At 45.3% G+C, this 9,903-nt stretch overlaps 1 protein-coding gene across 2 annotated transcripts in view; it reads left to right on the plus strand.

Annotated features, from left to right (window-relative positions):
- The window catches only part of LOC100912066 (uncharacterized), a 41,558-nt gene extending 36,596 nt beyond the window's left edge, over positions 1–4,962 (plus strand). For both annotated transcript variants that reach the window (XR_015622838.1, XR_015622835.1), the window contains 2 exons: positions 1,369–1,433; positions 1,880–4,962. The gene's annotated coding sequence lies outside the window, so the exon portion shown is untranslated. The remainder of the gene's footprint in view (positions 1–1,368; positions 1,434–1,879) is intronic.
- Positions 4,963–9,903: the final 4,941 nt, after the last annotated feature.

Below are 9,903 nucleotides of genomic sequence, written 5' to 3' on the forward strand. Positions count from 1 at the left end.
CACACAAATAAACTCAAAATAGCATTTAAAAACCTAAATATAGGAGTCAAAGCCCTTCTCTTTTAGAGGGAAATATGGCTATAAATCTCCATGTTCTTAGATTAGGCAACAATTTCTTAAATTTGACACCAAAACACAGGCAATAAAGGAGAAAATAAATAAAGAATATTTTATTATAACTAAAGACTTGTACATAAAGGTCACTATCTAGAAGGCAAAAGTAATTCAAACTGCAAAATAAGAGAAAACATTTGTAACTAATATATCTGCCTAAGGTCTAGAATATATAAATAACTCTTAGAATTCAACAACAAGATATACAACTCAATTTAAGACAAAGGACTTAAATAGGCATTTCTCCAAAGAAAATATACAAATGTCCAACAAGCACATTAAAACAATCTCAACAACATTAGTCATTAGGGGGAAATGCAATTCAAAACCCAAATGAATTTACATTGGTTTTCATCCCCATTAGTATAGCTATAATAAAAATAAACAAAATTACAAGAGACGGTGAGGCTGTGAAGAAATTAGAGCCCTTGTACATTGCGAGTGGGACTATAAAATGGCACAGCTGCTCTGGAAAACAGCTTGGCAGTTTCTCAAAAAGTTAAACATAGAACTACCCATAACCCTGCATTTCCACTCATAAATATATACACGAGAGAATTGAAAACATATGTCCACACGAAACCTCGTACATGGACACTCACAGAAGCATTATTCATACCAACCCAGAAATGGAAGCCATTCCAACGCCCATCAGCTGACGAACAGGTAAACAAAGCGTGCTCTCCCACATAACAGAATATTATTCAACCAGGAAAAGAAACGAGGCACCAATTCGTGTTACCACACGGATGAACCTTAAAACATTATGATAAGTATACAAAAGGCTGTGTGTTGGATAATTCCATTTATATGAAGTGTCCAGAATAAGCAAGTCCATAGAGACAGAAAGTAGGTTAGAGGCTCCCTAGGGCCAGGAACCAGGAGAGACAGATAAAAGTTAAACAGGCAGAGCATTTCTATGGGGGAAACTGAAAATGGTCTGGGAGGAGGTAGGAATGATGGCTGCCCTATTCTTTCAAATGTCCTAAAGACCACTTAAAATAGTTAATTGTATGCTATGTGAACTTAATCTCAAAAGAAAGAGTAAGGAGGCCTCCTATGTTTCATCGTGATGGATTTAGTTAACTGTCAGGACCTGCTGTTTCCATGAGCTAATGTGGTTCAGAGGCACATTTTCTGCTGGGTTCCAACACAGAAATGCAGGGGTGGGGCATGATACCGATATGATGTGGGCTTTGTTATCAAAGTCTTTATGCTCCATTGGAGGATTCATACCCATTTTTCACCAAGTAGAGCAACGGCCTGAAGATCAGAAGCGGTGAGAGCCAGTACCCATTCTGAAGGAGAAACACTATAAGGTAGGGCGGAGTTATGACTCAGTTTGTAGAGTTCTTCTAGTTCTCTAGGTCTAGCATGTACCAGGCCCTGTGTTCAATGCCCAACACCCATTAAAACTAGGTGTGGTGGTGCATGCCTGTAATCTCAGAGAGTCAGAGGTAGAGGCAGGAACTCCTAGGTGCAGAGCAGATTAGAGGCCGGCCTGAGCTCCTAGAGATCCTATAGGTCTCATAGAGGTGTGTGTGTGTGTGTGTGTGTGTGTGTGTGTGTGTGTGTGTGTGTGTGTGATATGAGGGCTTTACAGGATGAAAAGGAACTTGACACATATTTGAGGTGTTGAAGAGCATTCTGGGAAGTAGGACTGACTTAAACAAAGGCTGAGAGATGTATCAAGCATTCAAAAGTAGCCATTTTGTGCCTGGATTATGATCCCAGCTCTCTGCTATTCCTTTTTCTTAAACACCAGAGCCATTCTCTGCTTTGATCCATGGTTCTTATCTCGAAGAAGATGCCTTCCATGTGAAAGCTGGGAAAGAGAAACGTTGTCCTTGAACTTTAGTGGAGCTTGACAGGATCCTTCATCAAATCCTACCTGCAGTTTTCTGAGCACGTGGAACGGAGTCAGTGCCCGGCTCTGGTCCTACAGGCTATATCTCCTTTCTTGAACCTCTCTTTGCTACAAGGACTAGGTACATCTACCTGCTAGACAGATGTTTTTCTTCCCACTTATAGAGGCTTTTGATCCATGGATAAGGAAGCCAGGGACAAAAGAAGACCCGCTCCATTCTTCTGGGAAGAGCTGTCGAATCTGTCTCCTTGGGAAGTTAGATGGATTTGGCTCCTATTTGGATGGCAAACCCACTGCCTGAAGGTGGAGAGTGGGGGATAGTTGGAGAGGGTCTTGGTGCCTAATGAATTGTTCAGCAGAGTGCCCCACAGAAAGAAAGGCAGATTCTCAATCTGGAGCCATGGAGCCCCTAATGCCTCCCAGATGAGGAACTAGCCATAGACCTCCAAGGGTGTACTTGCTGACATTTGCTCTCACAAGCACTGGGCATAAGCCTATTTTATTGTGTTTAGCATTGTGCATGCAGAACATGACATTGCAAACACAAGCATCCTGGACGATGGAGCTGGTCCTCGGCAGACTTTCTCTAAAGCCAGAGATAATCCCTCCTGCACCAGAGCGCCAGCGTGATGATCCAGTCAGTGTCTAAAGCCCCATGTGCTTACAGGAGATCAAACATCTGTCTCAGGCAATTCTAGTCTACTGCCTATCCAAAAGTGGATCTAAGCATGTGCCTACCTGAGACTGATGTCCTACCCTGTAACAGTGAGTGAGGGTAGAAGACATACAACAGAGTAAATATGCTCCCCTATACTCTGGACCAAATGAGACATGATTTAACACTGACCTGTCCTTGAACCAGCTGATAATTTGTTTTTAAAATCCAAGCAAGCACGACTCCCATTCCACTGTCTATCGCTCGGTGTCTGAGGGATAATGGCCTGACAGTGCCGACAAGGACCAGATGTGCAGTGGATGGGTCGGGTCGGTCAGTGCTGGGAAGAAGAGAGGAGGGAGGGAATAAGCTTGGATGTCATTACTTGGAAGGGTCACAGGGTCACTGACAGTGGCAAGAAACAGATTTTTCCAGCTGCTTTCGGGCTGAGATTTGCTCTGCATAATCTGGATGCTTTTATCTGTTTCTGAAAATAGACAGGAATTTTTTCCACAGGCTGCTCCAATCTGGCTGTGGAGACGTGAGGGGGGATTGAAGAGACAGTTGCATGCAGTCCGGTATGTTCGTTTGGAGCCCCCATCCTCCACTTGTCCCTCCCTGCACCAGCCCTACAGGACAACATCATCTTAATGTCCCTTGAAGAGGAGGGTCAGAAATGTGATGGATACTTTCCACTCTGAATTTTGCTTAGCATCAGAGTAAGCAATTCTTCCATCGTTTGCCGTAAACACTCAGAGTAAAAGACCTTGGTGTGGTCAGAAGCACAGCTCTTTTATCTATAGCATAACAACACCATTCAGGAGACAAATGAAGCAGGAAAGACAACGGCTCCGTCAGACTTAGGCTGTATGGTTGTTACCAGTTCCACAAATCGTTCTCTACCTTTGTCCTACCCTACAAAGAAGCATTGCAAATTATCTGCAGAGATCTTCTGGAAGGTTAACTCTGGATTAAATCAGGCTCATCTCTCAGCAGCTGGTCCCTCTCGTCTGAGATCAAAAGGATCTTGAACCTTCCAAGTGAACTGCTGTCAAGCGAACAGCAGGAGGACCTCGAATATTATTTACATAGAGTTTTCTTTCCCCAATTATGTATTGGTTTCTTCTTGTTACAAGCCTATTTTATAAACAAGGGAACCAAGACACAAAAGAGAAAACAGCATACAGGATCATGTAGGCAGCCATTAGGCCAGAAATGAACATATCTTGATGCCGCCTATATCTATTCCAGCATCTCGTTTCAATTGTCATTCAGCCACCTACCAAGAGAAAGGGCTCAGTTGTTTCGAGCATGCAGGAGAACAACGTAGACCTTGTTGTAAATGGAAATTGACCATGTGTACATGGAGGCAAGAGGAGAGTGGCAGATTGATCCAGAATGCTGGCAGTACCTCGAGGCTCTGAGATGCCTTCCTTGTCCCTAGGAACGAACAGCCTCCTAATTACATCAGAGAGCTAGGAGGGGGGTAACAAAAGCAGACATGGCAACTCGGTACCATCCACTATGGCCAAGGTCCTTGGAGAACTCTCAATGATGGCTGTGTCTAGAACCTGCAGTGCGGGAGTCACTTTCCCAATGACACAGCTTTTCAACATGAGGCAGTGCTAGGGATCAAGTGTGTTCCCAGCTCTCACGCCTGGTGCTAGGGTGGCATCACAAAGACCATTGTAGTGCACAGGGAAAGGACTTGGATCGACTGTGTGTACAATGCTTGTGTCTCACCAGTTTTAGACATGGTCATCAAAGAGGGCAAAGAAGGGGAAGAAAGGCACAAAGATCAGGGGAAGATGGACAAAGACATGGGAGGGAGGGAGACTAGAAGGATGAGACAAAAACCTGAATAGTGGTAACACGGAGATAGTCAACAGCCTTCATACAACAGGGCAGGGCAAGCCAGAGAGAAAGGGGGCAAAGGCATTTTTAGCAGAGTGAGCCTACATTGGCTCCATAATTGCTGTACCTTTAAGCCTCAGTGGGGACATAGACAAACAATCTGACCCACCGTTCCAGGGTCTTCTAGCCCAAAGCAACTCAGAGGAAAGAGGAGCAGGGAGCTGGCTGGTTTTAGATGCATGGAAAGAGGCAGGCTGGCATCTGAGTCGCCCCCTCTTCTGGAAGCACCAATGCACATAGGAACTGACTTGCCGCTGATGTCATCTGGTAGTGACTTGTACAAGAGGAAATGGTGGCACATGGCAGCAGACACTTGTCCACGCTGTTCTTCATTTCCCCAGGTACAGTTCCAAGGATGTAGAATTGCAGCTCTTTCATAATAATAAATAAAGTTATAAAAGGAAAAAATGGAGTACATGGAGAACAGACTTTTAAGAGGATCCTCGATGGACGGAAAACAGACTTTCATTCTTCTTGTTGGACCACTGGGGGGATACTGTGTAGCAAAAGGTACATGAGCTTCCACCTCAGGAAGATAGAAACTTAAGCCTACCTTTGCTACATAGTGGCCTTGATATCTTTGAGCCCCCTGTGTCCACATAGGCATCTGTGCAATAGGAAAATGCTATCTACCATGCAGAGTTCTTATGAAGACTGGTGTTGAGTGCTTGGCATCTGAGAGGTGGATATCTCTTGGCTATTAACAAACTTTTTGCTGACTCCTATGCTGAGCCCAAGAGCTTTCTTAGACGGCATTCTTGTTAGGTGCCCCACCCGCCTCCTTGTTTTTGTTCTGTGCTACTTTGAAGTGGAACTTCAAGAGCATGGAGTCCCAGCCATTCCTTTTCTGGTTGTACACAGGTGGGTGGTTGATTCAAGGTCATCAACCGGGCACAGAGCCGGTTGAAGCACTTGGCTTCTCAGACAGTATTACTTCCTCTACAGCTTGTCCGCCTTTTTGTAATTTTCATGGTTTTCAGGATAGCCCAGTGCATTGCCCGGTCTCAAGGCTGACTCAGAGTCCTTGCCTGTGGTAGCTATAGAAGAAAAGATAGGGTCGAACATGGATGAGCAAGAGGTCCACTATAAAAGTAACTCTTGGGCAGGAGGTTCTATGCCCCCTTTGTTCGCAAATAACTTGGGTATTTCTATACCCTCTTTAGCTCATTTTTGCCCCTGCCTAAACGACACAGAGAGCTGGTTCTGAGCTACTCTAACCCTCTAAGGCTGCCTATTTCCCAGCCACATGTTCCTTTATCCTCCGTCTGAGTCTTGCTCTAGTTCATTTGGGTCCACGTACATCCATGTATAGACTCCCTTGGCGCCCTGCTCATGGCGACTCCTCATGGTCTCTCCACATCTTCCTCTCCTCTGGTCCTTCTCTACCCTCTTGTCTCCTTTGGGAACCCCTAACTGGAACCGGAAGTCCTGCCCAATTCTCTTCTGCCTAGTTAATTGGCTGATTCAACTCTTTATTAACCAATCAGGAGGTGTGGAGAAGACTGAGACATAAAATAAAAATTCATAAAAATTCACAATACCAAAGTCTGCCCTATACTAACTCTTTGCCAGTAGAGAAATCAGCATTTGAATAATATGAAGACAACCTTTATACAGATCACAAAACCATCCTCCAACACCCCACCCTTTTGTTCATCTCTTATCTGGGGGCTTGGAACAGTTGAACCATCCATCTTTTGGGTGTTATCAGGGCAGCAGCAGCAGAGACTTTCATTTGTAACTGAGTTCAAGGCTATCTTTTCCACAGGAGCCCTTTCTGCTTCCCTGGGAGAGGTAGCAGTCATGACACCGTGCTGTGGAATGTTCTATCCACTTGCTTTGGATTTTAGGAATCCATCCAATGACCATGCAGGAAGTCATCTCAACCTTCCCTGCCCGTAAGAAGCTTTAAAATTGGCCAGAACCTCGGGGGCAGTTGAGCTATTAATGGAAAATGAATCAACTCCGAGGCCCTTAAAAGTTAATACTACTTGTGTAGTATAAACCACATTCCCATAGACCTTGACGGATGTCTAGGAAGCCTTGTGGCTTCCTAGAAGAAACAGCCTTCTCACAAGCTGTGCTGCTTTTTGAATTTGTCAGGCTGAGTAGGTATGCATCTTCAACAAGGATGGGTTAGCATAGGCAGAGGCAGGACTGAAGGACCTTTCAAACGAGACCTGGAAAGAATGGGACCACACCCTTAGTCCAACCTCTTGTCAGAGCCAAGTTCAACCCCAGGATTTCCTTTTCCTATAGCTCATAGAAAAGAGGGCCAGACACTTGCAACAGGGCTTTTCTAATTCCAGGCAAGGCTTACTTTTTGGAGTATGGACCTGTGGGTGTACCCTGGTAGTTGGAGCTCATCCAACCATGCTGGCCCCAGCCCCTATCCATACCACTCACCCTCATGGCTCAGGGCCTTTGCACTCACAGCCTCACTCAGAGCTGCTGCTTCTCCTCTAGGAGAGGAGAAGCTTCCCCAGTGCTAACACCAGAGGCTTTAGGGCAGCCATCCTCCACTGTCCTAATGCTATAATACAGCTCCTCCTGCAGTGGTGACCTCCCAGCCATAAAATTATTCTGTTGCTACCTCATCACTGTAACTTTTCTACTGTTATGAATCGTAACAAAAATATCTGATATGCAGGACATTTGATATGTGACTCCTGTGAAAGGGTCGTTCAGCTCCCAGAGGGTTTGCACACTTAGGTTGAGAACCACTGCTCTAAATGATCACCTACATACTCCATGTCTTTTCCCATGGTCACATGGGGATTATGTTTAGGAACTACGGTTTAGAGGGGAATGCTAGCCTTCCCTCTTTTCTACATGCATATAGGAATGCAGGCATGCATGCAGGCTTTCTACCTCCAATCAACTCTATCATCAGCTGAGCCCTGTTTCCTTCCACAGCAGGGTCCTTGGAGCCCAGCGCTGAGCTGGTGTTGGCTCTAAAAATAACCGTGTCCACAGTGATGAATGGGAAGGCATTTGCTCTCCTTTCCCTGCCTCAGCGCCGAGCCTGACTCATGTTGGAAAATGACATTCTGTTAACACAAGCACTTTTGTTTCCTCCTGTGCTCACTCAACATCCGGTGAGGGCCCTGGCCAGGCCTGACTTTCAATTTTCAAAGCCTCTTTTGGAGGTCTATTCCATATCCCTATCTAGTGACATTAAGGATACCTTTAGACAAAAAGGAAGGAGAGAAGCATCTTGAACATCCCTGGAGGATGCTGTGGATGTGCTGGGTCCCAGCAACACCTAAACCAGGCACGGTGGCCTACACCAGTGATCTTAGTATTTGGGAAGTAGAAGGAGAAGGACCAAAAGTTTTTAAACTTAAATTCATCCTCAAATGCGGAGAGAGTTTGAGGCCAGCCTGGCCTGCCTAAAACCCTGACAATAAACAGACTGACAAACCGACAGACAGGCAGACAGATTCTGTTGGACAGAAAGGTAGGCAGACATAAGAGGAGAGTCAGGTTCCAAAAGTGGCCATAGGGCTGCATTGCCCAGTCAGTCACACCTTTCAGTGTTTGTTGGGGAGGTGTGAGGCAACCAGTCCTTAGCAGGAGATGTTGGCCTTAGGGACATTCCAGTGTTAACTCTTGTTTTGAACTCAGGTGCCTTCACAAAGTTAATAAAGAAGGAGGGGTGGATGCTAGCTCCTAGATTCAGCTACTTCTGCATTCAAAGTTGGTTGATTCAGCTGACAGGAGCAGGAAGAGCTCCCTGTGGCTCAACAGATCACTTTGGGGGAAGGACCAAGTGGACCCTGAAAAGTAGGCTTCTTTCTGTGCTTTCAGTTTCTCCTCTCTGCTCCGTGACTCCTTAGAGCAAGCCAGCCAGGGGAGCTCTTTTTCAGAAGGCCTGGGCTTTTCTTGGTGAGGTCTTCCCTTCATTCTACTCAGTATTCCTTATCTTCTCTGTCTTGCCCTTCCTTCTCTCCTCTCCCTAGTGTAAGACATAGCTTTTCTACATTTAAAGAAGAAGTTAACCATTTTTAAAAAATAATTTATTTTATTTAATGTGCATTGATGTGAAGGCACCAGATCTTCTGGAACTGAAGTTACAGACAGCTGTGCACTGGCATATAGGTGTTGGGAATTGAACCCCAGTCCTCTGGAGGAGCAGCCAGTGCTCTTAACTACTGAGCAGCTCTCTGGCCCAGGCGTTTTCTACTCTGATTACTAAACAAGTATAGACCATTCTGTTTGAGTTCTCTGTTGACTACAGAAGGTTCCTGGGCCATGTGGGCAGTGTTCATCCTTGCTTTCTTTCTTTCCTTAGAGTTCAGGGGCTTTGATGTATGTCCTAACAGTTCATGTGTTTGAAGCACAATTTTGTACATCATAGGTCAGTGGAATTTGGAGGCAGGACCTTGAGTGGGGTTACGTGAAATCATGAAGATGAGGTCTCTATAATGGCCTTGGTGCCTTTGTAAGAGGACAAGCAATCTGGATTGCCATGTTCCTTCTTTCTCATGATAGCATGACCTCTCCCATGTTATGAGACAGCAAGAGGGCCATCACCAGAAGCACTTAATGTTGGATGTTTTGGAAGTATAAGGAATTAAATTTCCTTATAAACAGCCCAGTCTCGGGTGTTTTGTTCCAGCAGTAGAAAAAGAAAAGCCAAGAGGTGTGCCCATATTTTGAAGAGTGCCTGAGGACACTGATGCCCTTGGCTGCTCTCCAAACTATTTTGGTGGTCACTCACCCCTGAATGCCTGGCCTGAACCAACTTATATTGCTTTGTCTTTCCTGATAGTTCTTGTTTGCATGCATGACTCTGTATCTTTCTTTGTGATCTTGTCACTCTCCAAGACTTACATTTTTTGTACTTATCCACTCATCAGCAGGGATAACTAACCAGGAGAGGCATATCCAAGGAAAAAGATCGGGCAGAGATACCCTCTCTCCACCACTATATCTACTGAGATTTCTCTACTGAGAAAGCCCCTCAAGGGACTGGGAAAACTTTGCACACTGCGAGCTAAAATGGATTAGGTCCCAGGGAATTATCCTGGATGTCTGCAGAGTGGAGCCAAAGTCCATCTTGGGATATTTATATGATGACAGAAGCTTCCAGCATTGACCGATGCCACGCACAGTTGAGCAGCAGTGGCTTCTGCCAAGTCCTCTCCGTTTGCAAAAGTCTCCCGCTTGCTAAACATGTCAGTTCCTTGCTGAGGGTTAACTGCTCGGCAAGGTTTTGATCTATATGTGAAAAAGCAACCGGAGTCACTTCTGCGGGCAACCAGCCTCTGCCTCTCTCCTTCCTTTCCCTGTCTCAGGATGACATCTCAACAGCCTTGCTCTGATGGCTGCCACAGAGCAACTCTTCTAA

This window comes from Rattus norvegicus, chromosome 6 (genome assembly GCF_021556685.1).
Source record: "Rattus norvegicus strain SHRSP/BbbUtx chromosome 6, alternate assembly SHRSP_T2T, whole genome shotgun sequence".
Classification (NCBI taxonomy): domain Eukaryota; kingdom Metazoa; phylum Chordata; class Mammalia; order Rodentia; family Muridae; genus Rattus; species Rattus norvegicus.